This window comes from Thermobia domestica, chromosome 5 (genome assembly GCF_964235325.1).
Source record: "Thermobia domestica chromosome 5, izTheDome1.hap1.1, whole genome shotgun sequence".
NCBI classification, from domain to species: Eukaryota; Metazoa; Arthropoda; class Insecta; order Zygentoma; family Lepismatidae; genus Thermobia; species Thermobia domestica.
The window spans coordinates 163,797,672-163,825,036 of NC_137458.1; the positions used below are offsets into that span (position 1 = coordinate 163,797,672).

Genomic DNA, 27,365 nt, shown 5'->3' on the forward strand with positions numbered 1-27,365 from the left:
CGTAGAAAGGGAGGGTAATGTCATTAACAGATTTTTGTTAATGTTAATGTTAGATATAGTTTCGAAGCTATATCTTCCATCAGAGTGGAAAAGCCATAGGACTCGATTAATTATTGATTTGCGTGATCGTAACGCAAACTTTGCGATCAATTTGCGGTAAACGACACTAAATGTAAATTTTGAAGTTACTAACATCGCTATATTTAATTCTTAAGAAAGTAAATTTGCGAAGTAAGAGGAAAATTTTGCGTTGCACTGCGATTGCAAAGTTGAGAAGACGCGATATTTAATTGTTTTAATCATTACTGAGTAGTGTGTAGTTTGCAACACTTAACAGTTCCAAGCTAAAATTTTGCGAAGTAGTACTATAGTGAATCGATTGCTTGGTAGCTTTTACCTTTGTTGATCTGCAAAAATCAGTATTTAAACAGAAAGTAATAGTAGATTTGAACCACTTCCGGTTTTGGTACAGTGTGGTTAATAGTCATGATTTATTGTCTTGAAACGCTGAATCGTTTGTAAAAAAAATCGCTTCTCGCTTCTGATACTATTGTTGTTGTATGGCGATAAACGTTAAAACCGTTATTGAAACCGGAAGTAATATTAAATTTTAACCACTTCTGGCTTTTGTAGAATGTTGTGGATAGACGCAGTATGTTACCTTGAGACACTGAATCGTTTGCAAAAAAAACTCCTTCGCGCTATGTGTTGCCATTTTCATTCTACGGCGATGAACGTTGAAACCGGAAATGACTAATTTGAACCAGTTCCTGTTTGAATAAAGAGTTAACGGGGAATATAGAACCTATCCTTGGGACACTGAATTGATTGCAAAAAAACACATCTCGATATATCTTACCGTTTTCGCTCTGATATCCTCGACAGACGGACAAGCAAAATCGTTCTATGAGACTTCCGACACATGCATAGCTTAGTTTGGAAGTTTTTCACCATTTTCATGATAATCTTTATTATTAAGGAATACTGTCTTTTGTACTGCTAACATAAATCATGATTTCGAAATTTTGGCGACTAGTTGCTCACAAGGGACGTATGCGAAAAGTGACAGCTAGATATTTATGAAAATTGGTACCCTGACTAGTTGTGGATCGCTAATCATCTTGGGTGATAGTCACTCATTGCAGAAATATCTTGTTTATCCGCTACGTATACTATACAGTATATACCAAGCAGCAACCGGGTGAGGCTCTGCCGAGTTATACCCCAAAAACGCCGGAAAAGACAGAAAATAATATATGTATGCAGTTAACCTTATACCTATTGGAGGGGAACACGTGACCAAGAACACTACAGCGCTGTCGCATAAGCAGTGTTGCCATCCCAACATAAACCTATAGTTTTGCAAATAGCACGTAAACCATTTTATGGTATTAAAATAATTGGCATGAAACGTGAAAAAAATAAACAAAAGATGAGTTATCAGTGTTGCCGAATAAGGGAGATATGAGGCTCTCAAGTTGAGAAATTCTGGGGTCCGTACAGAGAAACGAACAAATGTCCAACAATAACAAAACTGCAGAAGGAACAAATGTAGAGTAGAGAGTAAACTACTACATGCGCAACATCCAGTGTCTAATGGGTTTGATACAGAATTCTCCCAAAAAGAACAAATACTAGAGTAGCCGTAGAAAGAAGTAGTACCATCCCTGACAACACGTACGTGTACGACACATGTACACTATCCATGCATAAGCCGTACATTTGCACATGTGCATTTGTGTGGATGATGAACACATACATAACCCGTGCATAAGCCGTACACGTGAATTTGCGTGGATGAAACACATATACATAACCCGTATACGTGCACATGTGCATCTACGTGGGTTATGCACACGTACATAACCAGTGACTAAGTCGTGCATGTGCACATGTGCATTTACATGGATAAAGTACACATTTACATAACCCGTGCCTAAGCCGTTACATACACATGTGCATTTGCGTGGATGAAGCACAAGTACAGAACCCATGTTTAAAGCCGCTATGTGCACATGTGCATTTTCATGGATGAAGTACACATTTATGTAACCCGTGCTGTAACCGTTATATACACATGTGCATTTGTGTGGATGCAGCGCACGCACGTAACCCGTGCTTAAGCCGTTATGTACGCATGTGCATTTGCGTGGATGCAGCGCACGTACAGAACCCGTACTTAAGCCGTTATGTGCACATGTGCATTTCCATGGATGAAGCACACATTTATATAACCCGTGCTTAAGCCGTTATGTACACATGTGCATTTGCATGGATGCAGCGCACGTACGTAATCCGTGCTTAAGACGTTATGTGCACATATGCATTTGCATGGATGAAGCACATATTTGTATAACCCGTGCTTAAGCCGTTATGTACGCATGTACATTTGCACGGATACAGCGCATGTACTTAACCCGTGCTTAAGCCTGTAGCGCCGCAAGAACCCGTCAGGGGTTCGAGCTCAAGCGGAACCACCGGTAGGATTTTTCTAATAACAATCTGATCTTGATAAGGTTACACCCGTCCTTGCGTGAAAGGCAAAAGGCTCGTCAAACAGTCGCTTCCTCAATATTACAAAATATTACGAGGTTCTTGAGACAGTATCAAAGTAATAAACTCAATTAATACGAATAAATAATAATTCTCTGCTCACACCGATAGCAGTGGTCTGGACAGGGAGCGGTGTGATTTATGATATTAAGTCTGAGACGACGGTCTCAGTACGAGAAGGGTCGTTCAAGCCAAGAGTGGCACAATACTTCAATAACCCGACAGAGGTTATATTACAATATCACCGAGAGATACTTAGTACTTAACTGTCCGTCGGGATGTTCACTTAGACATCTTTATAGTTAATGAAATACATAGAAGAATATCTATAATTATCGTCTGGCCACACAAGTGGCTAAAAGAATCACTTACAGATTAGTACATCAAGCAGAGAGAGGGAGGCGCAATAACTCCTTAACCCGGCAGGGGTTATATTGCAATTTTACAGAAAGATATTTAGTGTTAAACTGTCCGCCGTGATGTCTACTCAGATACATTATTAGTTAAAGAAATACATAATAATATCTATAATTTAGGTATGGCCACGCAAGTGACTAATAGAAACACTTCTAAATTTATAAATCAAAAGAGAGAGAGAGGTCAAACACATCCCGCTATAAATGATGACATCACGAGGGGCGGACTAAACAACAAAGTAAAAGTGCGCCTCGTTAGTATTGACAGGGTTCAAGCAAATGGGCAGTTACAGCAGTTAGGTTAGTTGAACGACCAAACGATTAGAACCAAGGATCATTTTAATTCTATCAAGTGATTTACTAGGGCTTAAGAATATCCATTTATATACTAAATATTAAGCCGATTGAGGAAGCGACTCCCCTTGGTTAAATGAATTACTACATTACAAAGAACATATTGAAGAGCCGCAAGGATAGGAAGTCGGTTCGTTGAGATGAACAAACGAGTAAGGAACACATGATTTACACTAAGAGGCACTTTCCTACCAAAGCCCTCTTACACTATGCACTGGCGACACACAACACTACTGCAAATCAAATTACACATTCTAATCACAGATGACGCAATTAACTCCTTCACTACATTAATCTCTTGGAGTTGGCAAACTAGTAGCGGTAGTTGATAGCCCGAGCGGATTGGCTGAAAAGATGTTACTCTTACCTGTGGATGGTTCAGAGAGGAGGTCGGCATCTGGCATCTCTGTCGGGACAGGATCTTGACTTATCAGGCTCATTGGTAGTCCCTTGAAAGGGGGACGGAGGTCCCCAGGAACAGACAGAACTAGGATCTAGAATATCAGTAGATTTACTCTCACGACGATCCACTGTAAGGTGTCTTACCACTTAATCGCAGTGCGTGATCTTAGCGGAGGCGTCTCTCAATAGAATAGAGAGATAGAGGATTTTATATGGTCTGTTATAGTAATAATAATATGGAAGCAGTATGATTATGTTGCGAGTTATTTATTATGAAAGAGTTCAGTTTATTTACAGACCATAATATCAAACATTAAATTGGATCACTATAATTTACTAAGCAAGATTCAGTTACAGGTTTCTACATATCCACAATTTGTACACACAGGTGTGACGACGTCCAGGAAACAGTTCAACGAAATTAGGGCGAAGTAATTAATTTAGTCTATGGAAGAATTTAAGTCTTGAGTAAGGGTAAATGGCTCTCTGGAGAGCTAAGAAAGAAACAGTACTTACTCACAATACACAATATCAATTCCAAGAAGTTGGCGTGGAAACGGTCAGCACGCCTGATAGTAGACGCAGCACAGTTTGGCTTTTTATAACTTCCTAGACATGAACTTCACTGTACGGCACTAGGTAACATTATTAAGTTACCACTAAAGTAATGAGAGGCTCTCTCTTTCTCTCTACAAAGAGTGCAGAGGACGGCCCCCCCCCATGAGGGGAGAGAGAGAAGCACGGACTATGTGCTCTTCGGATGTTCGGCGGTAATTGACCAACCGAAAGATCATCCTCGAGGTTTTATGTGTCAATCTAAGATGACTCAATGTTACCACAGATTGTGCAATCGTTTAGAGAAATTTCTTTAGAATCTGGTTGGATGTAAATGATGTAATGGTTCGGAACACTTGGTAAATTCTGATTGGCTAGAGGTGATATCATACTACTTATGATAGGCGCGCGACATTTCTGATATCGTATAGAGTTTCCAGAACGCACACACCTTCACAAGAAAAGAAAAAAATACAGATATGGGTTCCAACTAAAACCAGTTAAAATTACACAACATTATACAAGGAAAGGGTGACACAAGTCCCTTACTAATAATCGGTTCAAGGGTCAATCTAGCAGCTGCGAAAGTATGAAGTCAGCGCTAAATATAGAATAAGGAGTCATATCAGAACTAAGACTCTAAGAGGGTTTGGTAACATTAATATCAGAGAAGTTGTTTTAAAGGGGAAAAGAGAGAGAGAGAAAAAAAAGAATAATCTTATCGTCTCGTAGTTGGTTGGGAAGGGTGTCTGGAGCAGAATGCGACAGACATCTATTTCTGAATACCTCTCGGCTTCCAAGAGTTTTTAAGAAATAAAGTTGTTCCTCTAGATTAGTAAGTGAAGAAATTTGAGAATAGATCTGGGTGATACTCACATAGCAATTGATTTACACAAGTTCTCGTAGGTTATACAAGGGAGAACTTTGTCGTGGAGTACAGGGTGTTTGCAAAAACACCGCAAAAAAGTTTGGTCGAAATTTTAGCCACGACATTCGACGCCCCTTGGGAAAGAAATTTTGTACTTAATGTTAGAGTGAAGTTAACAAAATTTCGTTACAGAGTCATATTTGGATTGGAAATGAAGAAAAATTTAAGTGAGTTGGAAACACTGTTAACTACTATTAAACTATCTGCAGGGTTGGCAACACTACCTTGAAATAATCAGTAATGTAAAAATAGTAAGAAATTGTTGAAAGGGGTTTGCAACACTGCTAAATACGAAATTACATAAGATTAGGATCATGATTACAACTTCGAGAAAAACACTTACGTAACTAATACATAGATAGATATGATGATAGAAATAACTTTTAAAACACTTATCTAAGCTAAAGTATATATACAAATTTATACTAGGTAAAAGATGTATAAAAGGTCAGAGTGAACTCATAATATCACACTGACGATACACATATTATCAATATCAACTAAAATTTAAACTATATGTATATATATATATGTGTAGTTGGACCCATCAATTACAAACACATACACAATAAAATTTATCATTAGTAACTACCTCAAACGACAATTATACATATATTAAAATGGCTACAATAATATAGTATCAATATAGCAATTTTACAAGATTAATATCGGTTACGATTATTATATACACTCACTATCTACAACAATTATTTAGATATAAAATCTCGATTGTGAGTGAATCACAAATTTCAGAAGTTACTACATGACTCTACAAATGGTTATATACGTATAATACAAAGAATTCCCTAGTTGGTACGATTTGTTCCTACATATTTACAAACTAAGTCTTGTCTATAAAGATATACAAAGATTAACAAGGCCAATACAACATGATTTCATATAACTACATTATACCTATTAAAACATTATAGCGAGGGATAACACAAAAGACCTCAATTATATACAGTACACCTGTAAAGATATATATATATATATTTTTTTTACACAGTTTTTATAGTTATTATTATGATACGAGTTCCTATATATACAAATGATATACACGTATGTAAAGAAAATAGATGACCCATACTAAATTAATATAATAAGATATTAAACCCAAGGAACACGCGATTATGCTATACAAATCAATTATAACTACATATGGAATATATATAGATAATAAATATTTACACGTATATATATATATATTTTTTTTACTAACTCTACAATCATTCACGATAGTTGTATTTTTAACCTATCTGGACATTCAAGGAACTGCACATTTCCTAAACGGAATTTCCACTAGGTATATATATAGAATTACTAAATTTAAAAAAGATTTAAGTGACTTCTGTATGATTAAAAGTACAAGAATCAATTACCTAAAAATTCTAGAGATTATAAACACTACACAGAATCGCAAGATTACCGTATACAGAAGATAACTACATTAGTTAATGAAGGATTTATTTCATTTTTTTTTTTACTATTATTATATGTAAATTTTCTTTTTATCTACGTTTTGTTTTTGGATACTTTAATTAAAATTTACACATTATCACAGACTCCAAAATTGTCAAAACAAACCATTAATTATACGATAAGAAAGGGAGCCAGTTTGTTTTTTTTTTTTTTTTTTTTATGTCCCTCTAGTCTTTACTCAAAATTAGGTCACTGGGACTCCCTGAGGTCGAAGGTTATCCACTACCGGAGGGTAGTTGAGAATTGACACTCAGATGTTTTCTTTTTTTTTTTTACTACTACACTCCACGCTGAGGTCAGGGTGGTGTGAAAAAAAGAAATTATACTACAGCCCTGTCTGGTAAGGGTCTGGTTTTTCTTTTAAACAAAGAACGGCCAAAAGAAGAATTTCTACGTTTTCATACAAGCTTTCGAATGAAATGAAGGCTGATTTCTTTTAGCGCGAAAGGGATAACTAGAACATATATATATATTTTTAAACACTTTATAACATTCATCCCTTAAACAATTAGAATTCAGTACGGGACAGCGTATGAATGTTTCAAAATGAACCCTTTTTAAATAACATTTATATGGAACACGACTCAATACAGGGTGTTCATAAACTAGATGGCAATTCTACAGTTACGTCTAAAAAATACCTAAATTACAACATGACGCAAACGACCAATACACAAGATCAATTATTCTCTAAACTTTCAACATTTTCATTTAGCAATATGCCAATTAATGCGTGGTTCAATATTATTGTTTAGTGACTATTGTCACGCAGTTGAACGAACGCTTAATTAAATCAATCAAGTAAATCATCTCAATTTATAGAATGAACTGCTACAAATAATTAATCGATAAAAGAGGTAAAGTTACAATATAGAACTTTAAATCAACATATATTTAATTGTACTATTCGCACAGAGGTACTTCGCTTTTACGTCATTCTATTAACAAAGGAACCAATATAACTGAAGTACTGACGTTTAGAAGTGAATAAATTTAAATATAACTTCAGGCAACTATCTTGTTGCCTTACTATGATAACAACTACCTTTTACAGTAAAATATTGATACCCTTCAATTGGTAGATCTTAATTTCAACCTGGATATTCACCAAAAATTCATATTAATTATATCATATAGAAGATATCAAAATACAATTATCATATACATTATAACGCATAATATATCAAATGCCATTATCATAATTATTAGAATGTATATTCACGTTAGAATATTATTACAATTACAGCTTAACAAGTCTATTCCTAGTAAATACAATAGTCAATATATCCAAATGATAAAAATAGAATGTGCCACAACCTTATAGAAATACAATCGAACGGGAATAGACTATAATTACTTAAATACATTTAAGAACAATTAATACAATTCAACGAGAATTCCTTACAGGAGACCTGATGTCGACTCTTAGATACAAATTAAGTTGGCACTCGGACGGCAGGAGGCAAGAGAGGTATAATAAGGATTACTTTTAGTCTATCTTCTAATATTAACTCATATGACCCTGGGACTTACATTTACTTCGCATTTATTCATAACTTTAAATTTGAGGAATTTAACCGCGTATTTACATTTTAGAGACCTTTTGGGATATCTGGATGCACAAAAGGAACGATTTATCATTTCAAATAGGAGACAAGAAAGAGTTTATATGCAATTACACAATTACAAAATGATCAACAATGCACTTATTTTCTAAACAGGGCGGCTGTATCTGACATTTAGGCCCGATAAGGATTTCATTCTAGAAAATAACTCGATTCCTGGACTTGCAAAAGCATTTCTTTTACTCATGATATTATAACATCACTAATTTACTCGGAAGCTAGAAAACATAACAATACTTGACACATTGAACAAGCGAATTTAATTATCTCTTCGGACAACCTTAGATTTTTAAGGACTCGTGTCTGGACTCATTAGGGAGCAAGAATGCTCAAAAGGATTAGGTCTTACACAAACGCACCTTTGATTAGATTAGGCACTCGTGAGCAAGAACATTTATGACCATTAAAATACAACATTAGCTTCCAAACATATCATTACCATCTCGAAAAGCACATAATTAAAACTTTAACACCATAGGGTGTCTTTCGAACGAAACACTGGGCTTCCTTCCGAAAGAACCAAACATTCTCTGGTCGTTCGTTAGTAAACAGAACGATAATAAACAGCTTCGGGACCTAGGGGGTCCATGTCGACCTGGGATGTAATAGGAGGGTCCCGTACCTTTAAGGGGGTAAGCCTTCTCAAAGATCCGGCTTAACATCCTTACAATTACGCGGACGCACCATTATACAATAAGGTCGATATAACAGAGGATCCACATCAGAGATTGCGCGATTCTCAGCTAATACAAGCGATAGAAACAAGCGGCAATTTTCTGAAACGACCAATTTACGCTTTGGGGCTGATAATTATAGTTAATTATCACGTTTGATGGAATTGGTACAATAAGATCGATTCAACGGAGTATAATCATCAGAGATTGCGCGGTTCTCAGCTAATACAAGCGATAGAAACAGGCGGCAATTCTCTGGACGACCAATGTACGCTTTGGGGCTGATAATTATAGTTAATTATCACGTTTGATGGAATTGGTACTCCTTTTAGGAAAGGGAATTGACACATCCTAACCTAATCTATACTCCATGAATTATTACTGGAACAAGGGAGAGGTATGATCACCGTCTCAATATTTTCCGACAGGGTGTCTCCCAACGACACGTTCCAAAATTAGATAGCTCGCTAAAATTTACAAAATAATTACACAACTCGAGGCATTAGCACTCGGCAAGGAATAGCAAAATTAATAACAATACTACAGAGCACGGTTTTACGTCCTGAACAAATGAAATTATTAACACAATGGCTACGGTCGAATTTATCGTGACCGGAAAGTGATAAATTTATAGATAATTCAACTTCTAACATAATGAATAAGAAAAGATTCATTGATTAATAATGTCTACTAATAAATTATTTAAACGTCTCCTTAATTAATAACAATAGCTAAGCACAAACGGAATTATTAGGATTAATCTTTCTACTACATTAAGTTCACATATTTCTTCCTTAATAAAACAGCCTTACACTGGCAATTAAAATTTACAAGAGCTTTATTAAAATTACAAAACTTTGATGCCATGGACTTCAAAAGCAATAACGCATGTCCTAATACTTTACGCTCTTATCATTCAATCAAAATACAAGGGATCTCGCGGTTTTTGAATACAGGGTACTAGACTTCGGGGGTGTCCCACATTAGTGTTATCTTTATTCAAACACGACTTAAAATAATAAAATAACGAGTTAGGCTTAATATTACAACAACTTATTAAGAATGGTCTCTACTTAAAACAAATTACTAGACTGAATTTATTGCCCTTTTAAACTTTCAATCTTGGTATACTTAATCCTCTCATAATTAACAAAAAGCACGTCCACTCATAAACAATAAAATTAAATTGGCCTCCAAGAGAATTTAAAATAATTTGAAAACTTCAAAATCACACTAATGAATCTCATTATGAACTTTTACTGAGAAACGAAACATATTAAGGCTTTAGTTCGTATAGTTCGTGTAAGGAATCTCTTTAGCAACTAACATAATATTTAATTTACCATTAACGCTGAGAAGCCAGCCGGGGAAAGATCAAGAATTTACCCACAATCAAAGAACTAACAACGCGTGAGTATAAGGACTCACAGAATGAAAATTTCAAAATAAATTTCAAAATTTCAATGATGTTTGTTTTGACTGACTTGTTCATTAATTACACAAGCAGAATTTGAATACTTGGAGTTCCTACACCAGCCTTACGACTGATGATTCTTGAAATGAATCTCGCGAAAATCCATTGCAAGAATCGAACTCAGAATACGTTGAGAAGCTTTGAATACAGAACGGAATAGCTTTCATCTCGATAGGTGGAGAAGAAGTATCTGTTCCGTATTTTGGCGCCATAAACCTTCTCAAGGTATTGTGTTGATATTTTTCCCTACAGTTTTTTTTTGAATACTAAGGCAGTACACAACCGAGGAATGCTAACCAACACATTTCCTTTTTCTCACTTTTTTTTCTTTCACAAAATATATATATATATATATATATATTTTTTTTTTGTTTTGCCCAGCTGGGGGAACTAACAGAGAACAGATGTTTTCTCTCTGTGTTGAAGAAAAAGGAACGAACTATTCTTTTGATATATGGACTGTTTCTTTTTCCTTCCCTCATTGACTTCTCTAGAACAAGCAAAATGATAGCTAAACTTTCAGGGTAGAAGGGGGCACTTGCCCAACGCAACACATTAACACAAAATGTTTACTTTTAGCTTTAAATTTCAAGCAACTTAATAGGAAACCTGTCATTTCAATTAACACAATTTAAACATTAAATTATACGTTACTCATCTAGAATATAGATGTGACCCTAAGCAAACAATATAACACAATGAAACTAATAATATAAATAACTCCTGCTTTGTCATTTACAAACGCAACATAAGATGATATAAAACAATACCAATTAACACATTTTTAGATGACGAGCTAATAATCGAATCTCACTGCTGAGCACCATTTATGTAGCGCCGCAAGAACCCGTCAGGGGTTCGAGCTCAAGCGGAACCACCGGTAGGATTTTTCTAATAACAATCTGATCTTGATAAGGTTACACCCGTCCTTGCGTGAAAGGCAAAAGGCTCGTCAAACAGTCGCTTCCTCAATATTACAAAATATTACGAGGTTCTTGAGACAGTATCAAAGTAATAAACTCAATTAATACGAATAAATAATAATTCTCTGCTCACACCGATAGCAGTGGTCTGGACAGGGAGCGGTGTGATTTATGATATTAAGTCTGAGACGACGGTCTCAGTACGAGAAGGGTCGTTCAAGCCAAGAGTGGCACAATACTTCAATAACCCGACAGAGGTTATATTACAATATCACCGAGAGATACTTAGTACTTAACTGTCCGTCGGGATGTTCACTTAGACATCTTTATAGTTAATGAAATACATAGAAGAATATCTATAATTATCGTCTGGCCACACAAGTGGCTAAAAGAATCACTTACAGATTAGTACATCAAGCAGAGAGAGGGAGGCGCAATAACTCCTTAACCCGGCAGGGGTTATATTGCAATTTTACAGAAAGATATTTAGTGTTAAACTGTCCGCCGTGATGTCTACTCAGATACATTATTAGTTAAAGAAATACATAATAATATCTATAATTTAGGTATGGCCACGCAAGTGACTAATAGAAACACTTCTAAATTTATAAATCAAAAGAGAGAGAGAGGTCAAACACATCCCGCTATAAATGATGACATCACGAGGGGCGGACTAAACAACAAAGTAAAAGTGCGCCTCGTTAGTATTGACAGGGTTCAAGCAAATGGGCAGTTACAGCAGTTAGGTTAGTTGAACGACCAAACGATTAGAACCAAGGATCATTTTAATTCTATCAAGTGATTTACTAGGGCTTAAGAATATCCATTTATATACTAAATATTAAGCCGATTGAGGAAGCGACTCCCCTTGGTTAAATGAATTACTACATTACAAAGAACATATTGAAGAGCCGCAAGGATAGGAAGTCGGTTCGTTGAGATGAACAAACGAGTAAGGAACACATGATTTACACTAAGAGGCACTTTCCTACCAAAGCCCTCTTACACTATGCACTGGCGACACACAACACTACTGCAAATCAAATTACACATTCTAATCACAGATGACGCAATTAACTCCTTCACTACATTAATCTCTTGGAGTTGGCAAACTAGTAGCGGTAGTTGATAGCCCGAGCGGATTGGCTGAAAAGATGTTACTCTTACCTGTGGATGGTTCAGAGAGGAGGTCGGCATCTGGCATCTCTGTCGGGACAGGATCTTGACTTATCAGGCTCATTGGTAGTCCCTTGAAAGGGGGACGGAGGTCCCCAGGAACAGACAGAACTAGGATCTAGAATATCAGTAGATTTACTCTCACGACGATCCACTGTAAGGTGTCTTACCACTTAATCGCAGTGCGTGATCTTAGCGGAGGCGTCTCTCAATAGAATAGAGAGATAGAGGATTTTATATGGTCTGTTATAGTAATAATAATATGGAAGCAGTATGATTATGTTGCGAGTTATTTATTATGAAAGAGTTCAGTTTATTTACAGACCATAATATCAAACATTAAATTGGATCACTATAATTTACTAAGCAAGATTCAGTTACAGGTTTCTACATATCCACAATTTGTACACACAGGTGTGACGACGTCCAGGAAACAGTTCAACGAAATTAGGGCGAAGTAATTAATTTAGTCTATGGAAGAATTTAAGTCTTGAGTAAGGGTAAATGGCTCTCTGGAGAGCTAAGAAAGAAACAGTACTTACTCACAATACACAATATCAATTCCAAGAAGTTGGCGTGGAAACGGTCAGCACGCCTGATAGTAGACGCAGCACAGTTTGGCTTTTTATAACTTCCTAGACATGAACTTCACTGTACGGCACTAGGTAACATTATTAAGTTACCACTAAAGTAATGAGAGGCTCTCTCTTTCTCTCTACAAAGAGTGCAGAGGACGGCCCCCCCCCATGAGGGGAGAGAGAGAAGCACGGACTATGTGCTCTTCGGATGTTCGGCGGTAATTGACCAACCGAAAGATCATCCTCGAGGTTTTATGTGTCAATCTAAGATGACTCAATGTTACCACAGATTGTGCAATCGTTTAGAGAAATTTCTTTAGAATCTGGTTGGATGTAAATGATGTAATGGTTCGGAACACTTGGTAAATTCTGATTGGCTAGAGGTGATATCATACTACTTATGATAGGCGCGCGACATTTCTGATATCGTATAGAGTTTCCAGAACGCACACACCTTCACAAGAAAAGAAAAAAAATACAGATATGGGTTCCAACTAAAACCAGTTAAAATTACACAACATTATACAAGGAAAGGGTGACACAAGTCCCTTACTAATAATCGGTTCAAGGGTCAATCTAGCAGCTGCGAAAGTATGAAGTCAGCGCTAAATATAGAATAAGGAGTCATATCAGAACTAAGACTCTAAGAGGGTTTGGTAACATTAATATCAGAGAAGTTGTTTTAAAGGGGAAAAGAGAGAGAGAAAAAAAAAGAATAATCTTATCGTCTCGTAGTTGGTTGGGAAGGGTGTCTGGAGCAGAATGCGACAGACATCTATTTCTGAATACCTCTCGGCTTCCAAGAGTTTTTAAGAAATAAAGTTGTTCCTCTAGATTAGTAAGTGAAGAAATTTGAGAATAGATCTGGGTGATACTCACATAGCAATTGATTTACACAAGTTCTCGTAGGTTATACAAGGGAGAACTTTGTCGTGGAGTACAGGGTGTTTGCAAAAACACCGCAAAAAAGTTTGGTCGAAATTTTAGCCACGACAAGCCGTTATGTGCACATGTGCATTTCCATGGATGAAGCACACATTTATATAACCCATGCTGTAGCCGTTATGTACACATGTGTTTTTGCGTGGATGCAGCGCATGTACATAACCCATGCTTGAGCCGTGCATGTGCACATGTGCATTTGCATGGATGAAGCACATATTTATATAACCCGTGCTTAAGCCGTTATGTACGCATGTGCATTTGCACGGATACAGCGCACGTACGTAACCCGTGCTTAAGCCGTTATGTGCACATATGCATTTGCATGGATGAAGCACACATTTATATAACCCTTGCTGTAGCCGTTATGTACGCATGTGTTTTTGCGTGGATGCAGCGCATGTACATAACCCATGCTTGAGCCTTGCATGTGCACATGTGCATTTGCGTGAATGAAGCACATTTAAATTAACGGTGCTTAAGCCCTTGTGTGCACATGGGTATTTGCACGGCTATTGCACGTGTGTATGAGACGTCCATATTACTGTGCAAGTGTATAATTTTACTTTCATTCTTTTACTCTTATTCTTATCAACAGAAAGTAACCTCCATTTTTGGTAGGTGTCGTTTTTCCTCCAGGCGGTGTTATAGAGATTTTTCGACGAATAACAGCTGAATGATTGTAAAAACTCCATAACGTCCACTGAGTTAGGATACAATTTCAACAGGTGGCAGCATTGTGCTGATGTAACTACATTCAGACAGTTCATAGGTTTACAAAATTATTTTCGTGACCTATTAGAGCAGAATATATTGTGTTATTTGTTACTTGGCAAACATGTCAAAGATACTACCTAAAGCTTTGCTTGTTGCAAATAATAAACTCCAAAACTAAAATAATAAACTACAAAACTCTCACTGACAATTATTTGTTACTTGTTATATACTTTGAAGGTGATGTCTTTGCAGTTTGGAACTGGCCACCTGGAATCTCTAACCAGGTAAAAAAAAATAGGGTATCCGTAGCTGGCGGAGAAAAATAAGCAAGTCATTTAGTGTGTCCATCCCCATTGGTTTATTTTATTCGCGATCTTCGTATATACGGTTGGATTACTTACCTCTTTGGGGTTAGGAAACAACCGTCGAATTGTATTTTCATCCTCCACGGAGGTTGACACCCTGATTTGATCTTAACTGTTGACAACCTTGCTATTCTCTAGGCTTACGATTTATTTTGATACTCTCCTCTTCGGAGGTAGAGATACCTGCAGAAAAAAAAAATAGTTGACGACTTTGGCACTTCTACCGGCGAACGATTCCTTTCGTGCTCCCTCTCTGGAGGAAAGAGCACCTTAATAAACTCTAAACTTAGAGCTTTGCTCTAAGAGCAGAATATATCCAGGGGCCGTCACTACTTTTGTGGTAAGCTGGCGCCATCTCCCACCTTAGTTATAAAGATGGCTTCTCAGAAGACATCAGCGAAATCAGACAAAAAAGTACAATCACCCCGGATTCCAGGTCTGAGGGGGAAAATAATAAAACCTACGTACAAACCAGAAGATTTTCTGGTGCCTTTAGGCAAAAAGAAGCAAGCAGCCGCCCCAGCGAAATTGAAATCCACTCCACTCAAGCAATCAAGTGCTTCGCAACCATCCACTTCGAATACTCCTGAAGATATGGATTTCACGGTTGTCGGAACGCTAAAACGACGTAGGTCTTCTTTAGCAAACCTCAACAAGGCAGAACACCTTTCTAATAGTCCTTCAGCATATCCACCTCTCCCACTCAGTAACAAGTTGATGTTTTGTCCGCAACACAATCAGATAATGCTAGCACTAACACTGGTACGACAAAGCAGCCTCCAAGTTTCAAGCCTCCTCCGATCTTCATCTACGGAATTACTAACACCTATACCTTTATTAAGACCTTATCACGAGCACTGAAGGAGCCCCCTCTAGCTCAGCCCAATAAGGAGCGCATCCGTATTCAAGCAGCAAACAGAGATGATTATAATTCTATCAAGGCTTATTGCGAACAAACAAAAACTGAGTATGCTACAGGCGTGGCGAAAAATGAAAGGCCTATTAAGGTCGTTGTCCGAAAACTGCCTATAGACACCGACCTAGACGATCTGAAGGAAGAACTATTGCGTCTCGGTTACAAACCAATAAACGTCCACCAAATGTCTCGCAAAAGCAAGACAGAAGACAAGAAAATTATGATGCCACTGTTTATGGTTGCATTGGAACGAACTGCAGCTGTTAAGGAGATATATGCTATTACCAACCTTCTTCATTACAAGGTCCACATCGAACCATACAAGCCTCCCTCAGTGCTGCAATGTTACAGATGCCAACGCTTGGGGCATTCACAGGACACCTGCCAAGCCCACCCGCGCTGTCTCAAATGTGGGCAATTTCATTTCACCCAATCCTGCAGTAAAGCAGACTCCTCCACACCCGCCACTTGCGCCAACTGTCAGGGAGATCACCCCGCAAATTACCGTGGCTGTCCAGTCTTTAAATCCTATTCTGAGGCTCTTAAATTGCCGGCCCAGCAGCCGAGAAAACTTCCAGAAAAGACTAAGAAAACTTCCAACAAACCATCAGAAGAAACGACTTCCATGCCCACTGCTGTTAATATCCAACCTATAGCTACGGACAATGAAGACGCTGAAGCTTCCACTTCTCTCCACACCCAATCAGCTTCTGTCGAACAACAGGAGGGCCCGAAAGAAGACCTAGACTTAAAGTCCGTTCTTTCATTTCTCAAGGGTTTAGAATTACGCAAAATAATAACACATATTAAACGTGGTATTACCCGTTTCCGCCAAGCAGGAGACTCAGCTTCCAAGGCTGCAGCAGTAATAGAAACAATAGCGGAAATGGTTGATGATGGCTGTTTCTAAATCCAGCGTATTGCATCACACACTTGTCCTTGCTACATGGAATGCAGATGGTCTCGAGGGGCAGAAACAAATGCTTATTAGATTTCTCAAACACCATAGAGTTGACGTCATGTTTATTCAAGAAACACAATTCACTGCTCGTATCACTACTTGGCGACTACCCAATTACATTGTGTATCGACAGGATAGAGTGGGCAGACAGAAGGGAGGATTACTACTCATAATCAAAAAGGCATTCCCCGTCAGGTCAATTACAATACCACCCTTACTAACTTTGGAGGCACTTGGTGTTGAGCTAATAACTCCAGGCGTTCCATTAATATTGGTCACCGGGTACAGGTCCCCGGCTACACAACTAGAGCCCACAGACTTCGATGTCATTGCTAACTTAGGGCCCAAAGTCATCTTAGCTGGAGATCTTAATGCTAAACATGGAGAATGGAACTCCATTACTCCAAACACTGCTGGAGATACTTTACACGAATATTTACTCACGTCCAACTTCATCATCAGTGCTCCACCAGACCCAACTCATCATCTAAAATTCGGCGGACAACCCGATGTGCTTGACGTAGCCCTTTGCAAAGACGTATCCTTTACAGTCCATCCATATGTCATTTCAGATTTAGATTCTGATCACGATCCAGTCATTTTTCACGTCTTCCACCGCAGCATCGCCCATTCTGCCCCCATCTTCAAGCAAATAGACACTGACTGGGACGTATTTAAACAAGAACTAAACACCATGATCGATCTACGAAATAGGCATGCCACCATTGCGGACATCGACCAAGCGGTCTCTCACATCACGCTAGCACTTCGTACAGCAGAGGCAGCGAGTTCCACTACAATAATCTCTCCATCGCAAACCAGTCATAGCGACAGTTTTCATTTACAACTTTATCTTCATCTGAAACGTTGGGCTAGACGTCGATGGCAGCACACACTACATCCCGCATATAAGACTTTATGGAACAAACTTTGTAAGAAGCTCAAGATGCTCACTACAAGACAGAATCAACAATACTGGGAAGACACTTTTCGAAATGTCACACTAAATGACCGTAAAATTTGGACGTACTCCAAATCATTCCAACGTGCCACAAATGCTTCCAAAGCCAGAGTCATACAAGGACCTCAAGGACTGACTCAAGATCCTCAGTCGCAAGCGGACATTTTCGCTGACTCTCTGGAAGAACAGTTCCAGCCCAATAGAGCACGCCTCGATCCCTATCTGAAACAGCACATCCGAACCACATTATATAGCATAAGTACACAAAACCCTACACATGGCATCACCTTAGTAACACCCCGGGAAATAGAACGACATATAAAATGTCTGCCGGCAAAGACAGCATCTGGGCCTGATGGGATTCGATCTGAGATTCTTAAACATCCAACTAGAAAACTACTGGTCTTTTTAACTTATTTATTTAACGCCATCTTTCAATTATGCTACTTTCCCAAGACCTGGAAGGAAGCTCGTGTCATCACAATCCCCAAGCCTGGCAAGAATCCACTGCTCCCGGAAAACTACAGGCCGATAAGTCTTCTATCGCACTTGAGCAAACTCTTCGAACGGGTATTTCTCTGGAGGCTGAAACATCACGTAGATAATAGAGACCTTCTACATTCTCATCAGTTTGGGTTTCGTGCACAACATAGCACTACAACGCAACTCGTACGAGTAGTGGATCATTTAACAACAGCTTTCAACAGGAAACAATACACCCTTGGAGTATACCTGGATGTGTCAAAAGCCTTTGATAAAGTATGGTTAGCAGGACTATTATATAAACTATACACCCAAGGTTTTCCAGATCGTCTTATACATTTACTACGTTCATACCTGACTGACAGAAAATTTCATGTATCTGTTGACGGTGTCAAATCCACGTCCCGATCTATCAAAGCAGGTGTTCCACAGGGCGCTGTACTTTCACCGCTATAATCTGTACACGGCAGACCTTCCGACCTTACCACATTGCTTTTCCGCAACGTATGCTGACGATACTGCCTTTTTTACAACCAGCAGCTCACTTGCACAGTGTTACATCTACATGCAACGTCAACTCAACGGCTTTCAGGAATGGGCAAGGCGTTGGAGAATTAAAATCAATGCAGACAAAAGCTGTGCTGTCATCCACAGTCGACGACGCATCCGCTTCCCTCGAAATTTAACGTATGAGAACGCACACATTCCTCACGCCACACACGCTAAATATCTGGGTGTGACATTAGATCATGGGTTAACGTTCGCCTCACACATCAAAGACATAAAGCAACGAGCATTACGCAAAATATCAGCATTGTATCCCATCTTTCGTTGCAGTTCAATTTCTCATGAGGTCCGCGTGCACATATTGAAGATGATAGTTCTATCAACTCTTTCTTATGCATGCCCTGCCTGGCAACATGCTGCTAAACAGTCATCTTCAAACACTTGAAAGTGTGCAAACAAGAGCCGGTCGAATCATCACTGGTCACGATAGATATACACGCAACAGCCAAGTTCTGGAAGATTTAGAGCTGCCTCCTGTTAAGGAAGTTCTACGGCATCTCCACTATAAGTTCTGGCATACTTTGCCAAGGCACATAAATCCAGCTATAGCTACCATAGGAACCAAATGCGCCCTACGGAACGTTCATCGCACGCCACGCCTTTAATATCTTTCCTTAGATCGTAATGACTTCAACATCAGCTACTCTGCGACAGTTGCAGATGTAGTCTCACAGACATAACAAAACAATAGTATTACCCAACAAGCCACCTGCACATCTGTATATATTCTTTCTGCCATCTTACTCATGGAGCCAGGGGCTTCGGCCCGATACTCTACACAAAAATTCAACATTACCGTGACCGTGACCGTGCAGTTCATCCTCTCGATCGATATTTAATTCGATCCAAACAGCTGTGACGTACCAGACGTCAGAACAGCTGCATTTTGGTACCTTCCTGTTCCTCATTCCGGATTCTTTCTCTTGCATTACTTTTGAGCTCTGTCCGTCAGACTTATCTAGTCAAGGGCGTCCAGTGCTACGAGTTTGGCAAGTGAATTTATCCAAACTTGACGGCTATCCAAACGGGTCGTCTCACCTTTGCATCATCTCATCTCATCATTTGATCAGAGATTTCATACACAACCACACATCATTACGGCTTCTTGCCGCAGGTCTCGATTTGCTCATGACGGACTCTGGCAACGCTTCTGGACCACCTATAGAATGCAGACACGGAGGTTTACCACCTGTTTTCGTAACTCCCTCCGCTAGCTCCACGAAGGTGGAGAGGCAGAGAGAGCACTGCGAAAGACGCCACCGAGCCTCAGAGCGCTCAACTACCTCAACAGTGTCTAATGCCTCAAGCAGGCAACGATCTAGATCTCCACTTAGTCAGCCCAGCTATGCCAGCAAAGCACAATCTCCCCCTGCTAAGAAGCAACATACCGCCAATGACTCCGATATATCCGACATGGACGCTGAAAATTCCACATCATCACGCCGAGCATCAACTACGACTATCACACCACATTCACAGTCCTCATCTGTTCATTGCTTCCTATTGCAGAAATACGATCCTAAGTATTCTAATGAAAAGTTCATTATCCTGCAACTTAGGAAATATCTACCCAGTCTTCCACTCCAGGAAGTTGTCAAAACGCGAAACGGATACATATTGAAGTCCACAGATCCAAATTTCCTCACGACAGTCCGCAATAAGGCATCCTTCGAAATTTTTGGTAACACCGCCATCATTACTTCTCTCCCTTCTTCTCGACCTAAACAGCCACCTCCACCTAGACGACCTCCAATGCTTTCTGTAGTGATTCGAGGAGTTGATCCTACATACTCAGATAAGGAAATCCAAGCAGAATTACAGTATGAAGGGCATACTATTAACAAAGCCATCCGTATTCGTAATAACACTGGCCCAACTTATATGGTTAGAATCCTCACTTCATCTCAGGACACCATAGATACTCTTCTCACTCAAGGCGCCCTCATATACAAGCGACGACACAGGGTAGAACCCTCTCGGTCGCCTGCACCCTTACCTATTCGACGTGAGCGATGCCAAGCGTATAACAGCGACGCAACAGCCGATTGTAAAAATGCTACTGTTTGTGGTTACTGTTCTGGTCCACATCAAACGCGACTTTGCCCAAATATGGAACTTCCACCCCAATGTCCAACATGTCAAGATAGGCACCCCGCCTATAGCTATAAATGCAAAAACAAACCTAAGCCTGATGAATCACACCCGGAATTAGTTGCTCCACTCCGCACCCAGTCAGCATCAACCAACACTGAAAAACATGTCGATGATCCAGTTACTGTCAGCAAACTCCTGGAATTTCTTACTCTTGCACTTCAGAATATCCACCCCTTCAATCGTCAGCACATTGTCCAACAACTCACACTTGCCGCTAAATCAACTTTCAATGTCTCACTTTATGCTACATACTCCAATAACTATGTTCATTTTCATACTGCACGATACGAAACAACTGTTTAATTATTTTCTCCTCATGGACTTGTCTTTCTTGTTTCTGAATATCCGATCTCTACCTAAAAACAAAGTCCTCTTCCAGACCCTATTACTCGAAGAACACATTACAGCTTTCCTTCTCAACGAAACCTTTCTGACCAAGTCTATCTCTTGCCGATTCCCTAATTACATCTTACTTCGCTGTGATAACCCACTACCAGCCTTGCGAGCTAATGGCGGTGCCGCTGTAGGCTTCCGACACAACATACCATACAGGCAGCAACAATGTCCTATTTTACATTTACCAGAGCATGTCATTACTACTCTGTATTTTAAAAATATCACTATCACTTTGGCTACAATATACATCCGACCAGGCAATCCAATTCCTCTGAATTTCTTCTCTCATATATCAGTTAAATACCGCCATTATATCATTCTCGCTGATATCAATTTCCATAGTCGCTCCGCTCAAGACCGAACCCGTTTTACTGATCATATCACAACTCATACGACAGGCGTTCTTCTCGATCTTCCGACGGCCACTCGGCCAATATCAAACACCACTCCGGACATTGCAATTACTTCTAACACGCTCACCACACGCTGTACTGTCACAGTTCTCGATTTACTTGGCAGCGACCATGCGCCGTTAAAACTTACATATCATACAGGTCTTGCTCCTCACCAGCCTCTCCCACCACCTCGTCTTTCACACCGCTACGATAAAGCAGACTGGCCGCGTTACCGCACTTACCTCTCTTCTGCTCTTGCACCTTATCAAGCACCAACCACTTCAGATGAACTTAACGCTCAAGTTGATCATATTACCTCTGCTCTCCAATAAGCCTCCGCTCTCTACATACCACAAACAGAATCCATACCATATCGTCCAAAACTACCACCGCATTATCTTCCTTTGATTCGTCAATCACGACAAGCTTATCGTGAATATCTCCATACACGAAACCCGGATGCACTTCATCATCACCATCAACTACAGAGAACTGTCCGAAATTACCTTCTAGCATATCGGCAAAGGCAGTGGGTGAAAACTTGCAATAATCTCGCCGACACAAGCCATCCAACTTTGTATTGGAAGCGTTTTAATGCCTTGTGTGGGAAACTTTCCAAGACTCCTTATCCTCTCCTTGTCGATGACAAGCCATTACACTCGGATTTGGAAAAAGCGAACGCATTCGCAGACCATCTTCAAGGTATATTTACACCTCCTGCACAGGTTACTTCCCGCTCACATCCTGTTGACAGTGTAAACACGGATTCCAAGCACTTTCAGCCGGACGCCAACCATCCATTACCACCGCATGTCCTAACTGTACCCATCCAGTCGGATGAAATAACAGCTGTGGTTCAGCGTAAGGAAAATACTGCTCCCGGCTTTGATAGCATAACTTACCGCCACATCAAGGAAAGCCCACCTATACTGCTCCAACTTCTGGCCCTTATATTTATGTTCATACTACGCACTGGTTTCTACCCCACTGAATGGAAAGTTTCAAAATGTCTCATGTTTCCGAAACCTAATAAATCTCCCAGTTCCGTCTCATCTTACAGACTCATCCAGTTAACGTCCAAACTCAGTAAAATCTTTGAAAGGATCATCGTCAAACGCTTGCATCCATATTTAACCGATCGCCATCTCATCCCGACCCATCAAGCTGGTTTCCGTCCTGGTTACTCTATTAACGACCAGTTGCTTCGTCTCACGACATTAATCACAAACCATTATAACACGATTCAGCCATCTTGTCTTCTCCTATTCGATCTCGAAAAAGCGTTTGATAAGGTATGGCATTTAGCGCTCATTTACAAGCTTGTCAGGCTCCGGCTTCCTATGACCTATATTCGGCTCATATATCACTTTCTTGTCTGCCGTCTTACTTACGTTGCAATAAATTCTGCGCTTTCATATCCCATTTTCTGTTATCTGGCGTTCCACAGGGATCTGCTTTATCACCTCTTTTATATTTACTATTCGTTGCTGACTTTCCAGATCTACCAAGGAACGTTCATCTGTTCCAATATGCCGATGACACGGCATTTCTTGCCCTCTGTCGCACCGTTCCGCAAATCAATCTTGCACTCCAGGAAACTATAAATCGCTTTACACACTGGTGCCGGAAATGGAATTTAACAATAAATGCCGGAAAAACACAAGCCATAGTTTTCATCCCACCTCGCAAACGCACAAAAGTCCATCGCAATTCATCTCTTCTTTCATTACAAGTCAATAACGTACCAATACATCCTTCTAAAACTGTCACTTATCTTGGCCTCATTTTCGACCCTCACCTCACTTGGACACCTTACCTCAACTCTGTTAAAACTAAGGCATATAATAGACTTAATTTACTCAAAAGACTAACCGGAACTACTTTGGGTCTCTCTTCCCAGCTTATCCTTAATACATATAAAGTCTTCCTTCGCCCAGTGCTTACCTATGGTTCTCCAGCCTGGATATCAGCATCACCATCCTACTATGCCAAGCTCGCAGTTTTAGAACGACACGCCTTTCGCATCGCTTATCGCATTTCATTACCCAGTCCCACCCGTGATCTTTACTCTCGTATTACATTTCCTGTTCTCAAATTTCACCTAGAAACGCTACGCCGTAAATTTCTCACCGATCGCTACTCTCGCCACCACCCACTACTTTTCGACACTATGCACTACCTTTCACTTCACCCATGCCGACCACGTTATTACTATACCCCTTTGCACCTCCTTTTCACACTCTATTGTTATACATTGCCCCCTAGTCATCTCAACCTAGAACTTTTGGACGACTATCGTATTCATGCTCATCTCCCTCACGTATTTCCTTCATATACTGCACAGTGATTTTCCTTTGTTTACTAACAGGGCTCCCCCAGTCTTCATCAGCCTAGCGTCGCCCCTAGGCAGAAGATAACAGCATTCGTTGATCTAACCTTTCCCTTGTGTTGTGGCGTGCTAGCACTTCATTTCATCCTTCACGTTCATAGCATATACTTATAATTACCATCCTCTATCGTCTGTGTAATGTTTATAGTTTCATAATTTATTTCCATTCTTCTGATTGCATTTTCTTTATGATTTCTCTTATATGTTTATATTATTACTTGTGCATCCACCTGTCAGTATGTTTATGATCGCAAAGATCATAATGTCCATCCATAATCATATATATATTTAGTGATGTAAATAAATGACGAAATAAAGCAAAATAAAGGTTGAAACTGTAACCATGCATCCCTTAGATCCTCTCCCAATATCCTAGTCCAACCATTTTCCTTTACATCCCATTCCTAAAAGAGGGCGTACCCCTCTAAGAGGTTGCTAGCTTACGAGCTAGCTTTAAAAAAAAACTTTGCAGTTATAGATGGTGTTACTGCGTAAGACACTAAATATATAAACTCCTTTTTTTCGTTGCATCTCGAAATTGCTTTTACATCACGTCTGTACTACGAGGAAATCACCTGTGCACGGCGTGTAAATCACCTGTGTGTTACGTGTAAATCATCTCTGTCCTACATGTAAATCATCTGGGTACTGCGTGTAAATCACCTATGTGCTACGTGTAAATCACCTCTGTCCTACATGTAAATCACCTGAGTACTGCGTGTAAATCACCTGTGTGTTACGTGTAAATCATCTCTGCCCTACATGTAAATCACCTGGGTACTGCGTGTAAATCGCCTGTGTGTTACGTGTAAATCATCTCTGTCCTACATGTAAATCACCTAGTTACTGCGTGTAAATCACCTGTGTGCTACATGTAAATCCCCTGTGTGTTACTTGTAAATCACCACTGTTCTACACGTAAATCACCTGTGAACTACTTGTAAATCAAATACGTGCTACTTGTAAATCACCTGCGCGGTAGGTGTAAATCACTTGTGCAGGACGTGAACGTGTGCATTGCACATGTTCTGTGCACGTGAAGATGTTGAATAGGACCTGGCATGTATATGTGCATCACATGTACAGGCGTGTATTTATACAGATGATGCACATGTTGCATCCGTGCAATTGTACATGTACTATACGGATACTGTACGTGCATTGTGCTGTCTGGGATGTGACAATACGGAAATGTGAACTGCAAGTATTCCTGTAGTCCAGCAATTCCAATGGCGTTTGTGTGGAATCGATATATCGAACCGTTTCCGTGAGCTATAAAACGAACTTTCTTGGGGCTGCAACAGTGCATAAAATCCTGTATGCATTTCAAACCACAGAAACGACGGCGTAGTGTCAGAAAAGAGTATAGAAAAGCTGTGGCACGAAACGTAACAAATCTGTGAAAGAAAGTACCGTAAAACGAGGCTACTTTGACATAGAGCGGGGCTGCTTTGACATGCGTGATTTTTCTTTTCTGTGAGCGTCGATCTTGACGCATCTGCTCCAGCCTCTGGGCGTGAGTGTGTATAGAAAACTAAAGAAGTGGAGAGCCGTACTGAGTTCATGGCGGAAGAAGACCAGACAAAGCGGATCGATTCCCAAGGAACAATTCCCTGGTCTACTGTCCCTGTTCATTGGCTACCACCGTAGGCGAGAACCTGAAGGCACGATTCCGCGCGACAGATCTGGTTCCCCTAAACGTTGAAGCTGCTCCCCTCTCAAAGTTACCCAAAGAGCCCGACAGCACACAGCTCGAGAAAGACATAGATGCAAGTCTCCTGCTGTTTCTTCACGATTCCAGAGCGGGGCCAACAACCAGAGCGTGGACGAGCGGAGGGAAGCGAGGGAAAAAGATCTTGATTTCTCCTGGAAAACAATTGCTCCCATGGGAAGAAGAACCGGAAACTGGGATCAGACATGAGGGTGGAAGAGGGAAACATCAGAGAGACCTTGGTGACGGAAGAAGTGGTCGTCGAGGAACCCCTGATAGAAGAACTGGAAACCGGACAACTGTGACAGCTCCAAAAGAAACCCCGCCAGGGAGAGAAGGCGAAGAAAATAAAAGGATATGACGAAAATACCTGTGCCATTTGCATGAGTGATTTTCGAAACTATACTGGCGGAAAAGAGTGGATTCAGTGTGTCAGGTGCGAAAAATGGGTGTGTTGGTTTTGCAATATTTGATCCAAAAATCCACAGTATGCTAGTTACGATTGTAATGTTGATGATTAAGGTTTTCATTCCGTTGTTACATGTAAAGGTGTGTTAAAAGTAAAGCTTTAAGAAAAACTTGTATAATGATGTAAAACAATCAAGATTTCCTGGTTAAAAAGCATACAGCATACATTACGCAGGCATGAACAAACAGTGTTTTACAATGGATTTACATCAATTTCATGTTAAAGTAACCCCATACATCGGGTAACTTTGACCTTATGCAGCAAATACATAAGGTGTCAAAGTAGTCCCACCCTGGGGTTACTTTGACAGGTAATTCATTAATTTTTTCCGCCAAAACTTACTTGCAGAAACTTAAGTTCAGTAGTGGATGTGATAACCTATAGATACCCATTGTTATGATGAAAATAATATCATTGACTGGTTGCAGGCAGTGTCCCCTGTTCATATCTAAAATAGTACAAAACCTGTCAAAGCAGCCCCGTTCTACGGTACGTCAGAATCGATTCGCAAAGGTTAATGTCTTCTGATAGGTGTCAATTGAGAGTATAGGAAACGTTAGCATATGAGACAACGATGAAGATAAAACGCACTGCATTCAGGTTAGCAATATACAGGTGCAAAATATTTTAACATAATACACCAGTACATACAACAGAAAAGTCATATATATTATGGCAAAATACGTACATTTCTCATCCTAGTCCCACACTCGATATGTCATATCAAGCTCGTTATTTACTGGATGCTGTGCATACTGTGGTTTACTCCCTACTATACATTTGTTCCTTCTACGGAAGT

The 27,365-nt window shown here is 39.7% G+C and overlaps 1 long non-coding RNA gene across 1 annotated transcript; it reads right to left on the reverse strand.

Moving 5' to 3' along the window:
- Window positions 1-3,976: 3,976 nt before the first annotated feature.
- Window positions 3,977-8,279, reverse strand: LOC145686233 (uncharacterized). Its single transcript, XR_014131542.1, has 2 exons — window positions 6,214-8,279; window positions 3,977-6,180 (listed from the first exon to the last, which is right to left on the reverse strand). It is a non-coding gene; the product is annotated as an uncharacterized LOC145686233 (long non-coding RNA).
- Between the last annotated feature and the right edge of the window lie 19,086 nt (window positions 8,280-27,365).